The sequence below is a fragment of the Hordeum vulgare genome, chromosome 3H, assembly GCF_904849725.1.
Source record: "Hordeum vulgare subsp. vulgare chromosome 3H, MorexV3_pseudomolecules_assembly, whole genome shotgun sequence".
In the NCBI taxonomy this organism is placed as follows: domain Eukaryota; kingdom Viridiplantae; phylum Streptophyta; class Magnoliopsida; order Poales; family Poaceae; genus Hordeum; species Hordeum vulgare.
The window spans coordinates 326,356,396-326,363,865 of NC_058520.1; the positions used below are offsets into that span (position 1 = coordinate 326,356,396).

The 7,470-nt window shown below is 45.0% G+C and overlaps 1 pseudogene; it reads right to left on the bottom strand.

Annotated features, from left to right (window-relative positions):
• Nucleotides 1-1,926: 1,926 nt before the first annotated feature.
• Nucleotides 1,927-3,437, bottom strand: LOC123439917 (annotated as a pseudogene).
• Nucleotides 3,438-7,470: the final 4,033 nt, after the last annotated feature.

Sequence of the window (7,470 nt, forward strand, 5' to 3'; positions counted from 1 at the left end):
ATGTATTACTGTTTCCTGTTAATACAATTATAGCATGAACAATAGACAATTATCATGAACAAGGAGATATGATAATAACCATTTTATTATTGCTTCTAGGGCATGTTTCCAACATCCCCGCCGACGCCAGCGCCATGACCGGCCCAGCTTCCCCAGCCGGCCCATTGGCCCGAGGTGAGCCAACCTCCCAAGCCCGTGTATATGTCGCCCTGGGCGTCTGATAGCTATCTTGCGCCATACCCTGTTTAGATTCGGCCCGATTCGGATTTTCTATTTTTCGGGCGATTTAGTAATTTCAGGAAATTAGGTGTTTTTCAAATGCCCGTAGATTTCAAACCGTGTGTCGGATCGCGATGATTTATATATGTAACTCGTGTAGAATTTCACGTAGATTATGATTTTACAATTTGCATGCATGTTTGGAGTAGTTTGACCTGCCATATGCCTAGTTTTGTGTGTTGTCCTAATAGGGAATTAATCCGTAGCTATTTTTGCGAGTGTCCGGTTTGTTCATATACCATAGGTAAAATTCTCATGTTATTAGGGACCTTTTGCCATGTATTTTAGAGTAGCTGTTTGCATTTTTGCATGTAGGTTCCGTCGCTAGTTTGCCATATCGTGTTTAGAACATATTCTTGCATATACGTGTGGCGATATTTTTATTTTGCAAGCCCACATATTATACTTGTTTTGGGGGTAGAAAAATCTATAGAATTTAACTGTGCATTTAGTTTTAGCTTTTGACCAAGTTAGTGCGCGTGATATTTTTCCATGTTGCCCTTTTGTTTATTTTGTGTGATTTCTTCCGTGCATGATATGAATGAGTTGTCAACTAGAGATACGCCCTTGGATGTGTAGTCTAGCCTATGGTAATTTTGGTTGCAATAGAACCCCATGTTTAGGAGTTATTTGGTTGTTGTTAACATGCTAGAAAATAGTGCTGTTTTGGAGATGTTGAAATATTTCTAAGTCTGAAATCTGTTATATTTTGTTGTTGTCTTGCCATGAGTTTTCCTGGTGATCTATAGCTCTTTTGAGGTTGGTGCAATGGAGTTAGTTGTAGTCCTTAAGATTCTCTAGCGTGCTTTGAATTTTCATGCCATTTGGAGCCCTGTAGCATATAGTTTTGCTGCTGTCAATATGCCTTCAGATTGAAAACTGCACTGTCAAAAACTGATATTTTCAGTAAGTCTGAAACCGTGTGTGAGATGCCATTTTGTGAGTTCTTTTCCTAGTGATACATGCTTCCATGCTAGATGTTATTAGTAGGGTGTTGAAGTGCATCTTGCCCTCTAATGTCTCATGTCTTGTTTGAGCATTTTGGATTTACTAGTAAATGTGTCTGTGCGTTGCTACAGGTGAGGATGTAAATAAAGAATCGAACAAATGATGACGTTAAATGGATGAATTAGAATGCATGAATAGTATCATGAGGTGACACTAAGACCTGCAAATTTTATTCAACGGGAGAAAAAACAATGCTCACCCCTAACCAATATATAAGTGTAGCTCAAGACCCATTTCCTAGGTCCACATTTTTCTATTTGAACACGAAAACCGTGTTGTCACTTATTATTATCCTCTTTTCGATCCTTGCCAATGGTGGCTACCGTGTTCACCTGAACATGGTGAGTCTCAAGGCGATGAAGTCGACCATGACCATGCACATGTCACTGAGTCATGCTAATGCAAGAAATAGAACTTTGAAAAACAATATCATCGAGCTATAAGTGAGGCCCATCCTTCGCAGTTATCTCCTACTTGAATGGAATGTAGGTATCAAAGAGTCAGCCGTTGATTGTGATGAGAACCTTTCTTGAGTTAAAATGGGGGACATCATTTACCAGGTGATAAACCGGGTACAGATCCATAATGTTGAAAGTATGTTCTTAGTCGAAACCAAAGTGAGGAAATGAACAAAAATACCTAATCCCTGTCAAAGTTATCTCCACTATGCGGATCAAAGAGCATATCTCCTGAGGCAAGTTCAAAGCATATGCATGCAAAGGACCACAGGTCGACAGATATAGAATACTTGGAGCCCAGACGGACCTCAGGACATTTGTATTGCCTTGTTTGGATATCACTTGTGAACTGCTTGTACATCCAACATAAATTTTCGAAGTCAACAAGCTTGCAGCCTAGTTCAGCTTCCATCACCATCCTATTCCTAGTCCCTTTGTTGCCACGCCTATGCCCTCCTCCTCTCTTCCTGTCCCCATCCTGGCTAGGACTGCCCTCATTTGATGTACTCAGATCTCCCTTATCATCTGATTCGTCTATGTCGGCGAATGCCACTGCCCCATTGCCTTCTGAAGTTGAAGCAACTACATGTTTGGCTTTCTTCTGGATCTTCTTCTGTTGGTTCCTGGTGACGCCACTACTCGTTGATGGTCGGGCAGGAGCCCTTGGAGGTGGCTCGATGGCCCTTGCAGCAGGCGGCACCAGTGGCACACCTGACTTCCGGGGATCATTTGAGGGGTCTAGTGGACACGTGGAACATTTTTTCGGGCTTCAGGTCAGTGTGGATAATGGAAAGCTCGTGGTGGAGGTATTCAAGGCAATGAGCACATGCCGACATATCTCCTTAACCATTAGAAGCGGAATGCCACGATAGTCCACGACTTTATTAGGGTGAGCAAGTTATCACCAAGAAACTCAAACACCATGCAGACATGGCTCCCATTGGGGCTTGTGTGCTTGAAGTGGTCAAGAAGCTTAACAACACAACGGGAGTCTTCAAGGTCACCGTTAGCAATTTGCCTCAAGATCTTGATCTCATCCATGGCAGCCTCCAAGTAGTGTTGTGCGCTCTTCTGCACCTTCAGGTCCACATACCTCTGCACAGATAACCAAAAGATTCAGAAACGCTGGACACGAGCAGCCTGGGCCTCTAGGCAAGCAGCGTAAAACATCAAAATATCTCGTGTAGTGCGATAGGATTGACGGATAAAACTGTACTAATGAGAAACTGATTTAGCAGTTTTGCATATGAGCTCTGGGACAAAAGAGCGAACAGTTGGTGGGCAGGCAGACAGCTGCATCGAGATCAATATTTTTTCCCTACATATCCTCGTCGCGAATCCTAGAGGCAGCGGGGTGATTTAAACAGGGGGTTTCACGGCGAGGCGAGGGGGTGGTGAGCACGTACAGAGTGGGTGGTGTCCCAGGCGACCCACGCGGTGGAGAAGTGGCCCCAACAGAGCTTGGACTGCATGACGTAGGCGCCATGCTTGAAGTTGTCTCCGGGGCGGACGACATGGTAGTCGACGCGACCGTAGTTCTCTGTGCCCTCGTCCTCACAGGTGTAGACGTTGTTGTCCACGTCCCCGTCCCCGTTCCCGACGGCGACTGCCGCCGCCTTCGCCTCCTCCTCCGCGCGGTGCCGGCTCTCCGCCTCCTCCGCCCAGCGGCTCGCCCGCTGGAGCCTCGGCCATCGCGCGGGGGAGGCCCGGATCTGGGGCGGTGGCGCGCGGGGACGAAGGTGAGCATTGGAGGAGTTGGGGCCGGCGGCGCACGGCGCCGTGGCAGGGGGTGGTGGCGCGCTGGCGCTGGAGATGGGAGGTAAGGTCGTGGGTGGTCTGGTGTTTTTTTTCTCCCGCACATACCGATTTAGCTTCACTTATCAATTGGATTGTTGGTTAATTTTAGAAAACACCAAGGACTTTTTTTAAAATCACCGTGGTGGGTTTTCTGACGGAAACGATAGCCTCTTTATTATTAGGTAAATATATAGCTTGTTGTTCGGGGGGTAGAAAATTCCATGTTGCTCTTTTGGGCAGATTATAGTGACTTCTTGTTTAGCTTGTAGTTGTTGAACTGTTGCTCCATTTTGATCGTGTCCTATATGAAACTATCTTAGAATCTCGTGTCGTTTCATATTATTTTGTTGCCTTCTTGGTTTGGGGTGTTGTGGATGCCATTTGCATACATATTGCATTCATGCCATCATATCTTGCGGTGGTCATATCTTTTGAACCGTAGCTCCATTGGAGATGTTCCCTATGTGTAAATTGATTGGAACGACGCGTAGAATCACGTGAACCTATTTATTTTTCTGTTTAACAAATATTAAAATGTGTTAATTCAGATCTGGACATAATTATAAATTAATGTATGAGGTCAGTTCGGAGATGCTATAAGTCATTTCCGACCTCATTTAAAATGCCTAGATGGGTAGATTAATTACGCTTCACCTCTTGCCATGTTTAAACACATTTAATATTGTTGTGGAAACAATTGGGAGTGAACTAAATAATTAAATGTGGAGTTCCGTCAATATGCAACTCGTTGCATATTGAACTTCACTTAATGTGTAGTGTTTGATTGTTGTGAATTGCCATGCCATGTCTTGCATATATTCAACTGATCATGCATCATATGTGGATTGCATCTTGTCATGCATGTGTCGTGGTGAATATCGTGTGTTTATTCTTGCTTCCCATTTCCTCCGTCTCGATAGAGTTCCGCAAGCGTGTCGGAATGTGAGGACCCGTTCGACTACGTCGGTTCGTCTGCTTCACGGAGTCATTCTTCTTCCAAGCGGGATCTCATGCAAGATGACCATTTCCCTAGATACCATTAATATCATTGCCATGCTAGTTATTTCATTTCTACCGCTATGTCTCGATGCCTACTACCTGTTAAATATCAGCCTCTCAACAATGCCATGAAACCTTCAACATGTCCACAACCTAGCAAACCATGTGATAGCGTTGCTAGTTGCAGGTGTAGTTGCTTCCATGTGATAACATGGGTTCCTTGTCATATCACCATATTAAATGCTATTTAATTTAATGCACCTATATACTTGGTAAAAGGTGGAAGGCTCGGCCTTTCTAGCCTGGTGTTTTGTTCCACCTTTGCCCCCTTAGTTTCGACTACCGGTGTTATGTTCCATAATTGAGCGCTCCTAACACGGTCGGGGTTATTATGGGGACCCCTTGATAATTCATCTTAGATTAAAACTGGTCTGGAAAGGCTCAACATTGGTACTATATTTGCCCAACACAATAATTCTCTTAATACTGAAAAGCATAGGGAGTTAGCGCTACCCGAGGAGTAATTCAACATAATACACGGAGGGCTAGTGCTGATGGTGTTGGTCCAAAACAGAGCACTGTATGGGGTCAACCCAGGGCAACTTGGGTGATTTCTATCAGGCCACCGTACGCGTAGCTTATCCATCGTGTCTTGAGAATGAGGTACGCGTCTCCTATCGGGATCGTCGACACGTCGGGCGGCCTTGCTGGATTAGTTTTACCTTTTACGAAATATCTTGTGCATCGTGATTCCGGTGAAACTTTGGGTAATCTCAGAGTTGAGGTTATCCACTAAGGAGTCCGATGAGATCGCGAGTTTCTATGCGGCTTGTGGTAATTTGTGATGGACTAGTTGGAGCACCCCTGCAGGGTTAAATCTTTCGGAAAGTCATGCTCGCGGTTATGTGGCAACATGGAAACTTTGTTTAACACTAGTTCTAGATAGCTTGAAGTAAACTTAATCAAAACTTGCCAACTGAGTGCGTAACCGTGACTGTCTCTTTCGTGAGCTCCGTATCCGATCAAGGACACGGTGGGGTTATGTTTGATGTAAGTAGGTGTTCAGGATCATTAATTTGATCATCAGTAGTTCACGTCCGTTATGCGTAGATCATCCCCCTCTTATTCTTGTACTCGTAAGTTAGCCACCTCATATAATGTTGAGACGCTTGGTGCCGCCTCACCACTTAACCATACCTCACCTATTAAGCTTTGCTAGTCTTGATACCTTTGGAAATGAGATTGTTGAGTCCCATGTGGCTCACAGATTACTACAACACCAGTTGCAGGTACAGGTAAAGGGTTATGACGCGAGCGCATTGATTGTTCATTTGGAGTTTATTCTTCTTCTTCTTTGATCTAGGATGGGTTCCAGGCCGGCGGCCTAGGATAGCAAGGATGGGCGTCATTTTCTTTTCTCGTTTGTTTTCGTCTGTAGTCGGACCCTGCTCTTCTTCGTAATATTTATGTATTGTATTGATGTGACTCTGATGTAGCTTGTGGCGAGTGTATGCCAATTCCATATACTCTTCTCTTCAGTACATGTACTTGTAACGATATCCATTCTTGTGAAACGACGAGATGCGCTTCTATCCCTGTCGAGGCCCTCGTGCCAAAATAAGGATAGGATCGCATCTTGGGCGTTACAGTGTCCCCGCGACCGGCCTCGCGAACCCAGGGCGAGGCCAGATGATGAAGCAAGTTGTCGGGTGGTTCCTCGGCCACACGCTGATATGTCCCAAACGTATCTATAATTTCTGCTTGTTCCATGATCTTTTGGGTGACATTGTTATATGTTTTGCTACACTTTTATATCATTTTACACATATTTGGACTAACCTACTAACTCAGTGCACCCACTGCCAGTTTTTGTGTGCTGATGTCTATTTTGCACGGGCTTTTACCCAAGTTTCCGAAGCCCGAAAAAATCCAAAAAAAATATAAAGAAATGAGCGAAACAGAAGCTTCCAGATCACCGAAGGAGGGCCAAAGGGGGGGCAGGGGCCTCCCAGGCGGCCCGCTGGCACGGCCAGGCCCTAGGCCGCGCTAGGAGGTCGCCTGGGTGGGTCCCACCTTCTCCGGTGCCCTCCTTTGGCCTATATTTAGAATCTTGAGAGGTAACCCTCGCAGACTTTCTGGAATCGCGAATTTCTCCATCGTTCCGTCGCCGCAGCGCTTCCGAGATCGGAAGCGTCACGAGACCTCTTCTCGGCACCCTACCAGAGGGAGGATTGACCTTCGGGAGCTTCTCCACCGCCATGGCCGCTTCCCGGACGTGCCTTGAGTAGTCCTCCTTGGACCATGAGTCCATGACCAGTAGCTATGTGATGTGTTCTCTACAATCTTGTGCTTTAGTGGTTAATCCTTGTGAGCTGCCCTACATGATCAAGGCATCTATGTAATTCTCTTGTTATTGCTATGCTCGGTTTGTTGGGATCCAATGGATTATGAGATTATGTTCAGATTGTTATGAGTTATATATTTGATTATCCTTTTATATTATGTTCCTTAGTGATTCATGCATGTTCTCCGTTGCTATTTATTGCTTTGGACAAGTAGTAGATTGTAACTCCAGGAGGGAGCGTTATGCATGATTGTGGGTTCATGCCCCTCGATGTATAGCTTGAGTGACAGAAACATGAGACTAGGAGATGTGCTTGTTGCCACCAGGGAGAAAACAATGGTGCTTGTGACCACGGTTGCAAGGATTGTTTACCTTACGCATAGTTCATTAATGCAGTTGTCCGTTCCTTTGAGTTTACACTTTGGGTGGGGCTCGCAACTTAATACCGGAAAGATGTTCCGGATAGATATCTCAAGGTGGATGATTAGTAAGTAGATGCTGATGAATAAACAGTCTACTTGTCTTGGCATACTGCCCATTACTATTGAACATCTAACTATCAAGGAGCATAATTAGCATTGCGGT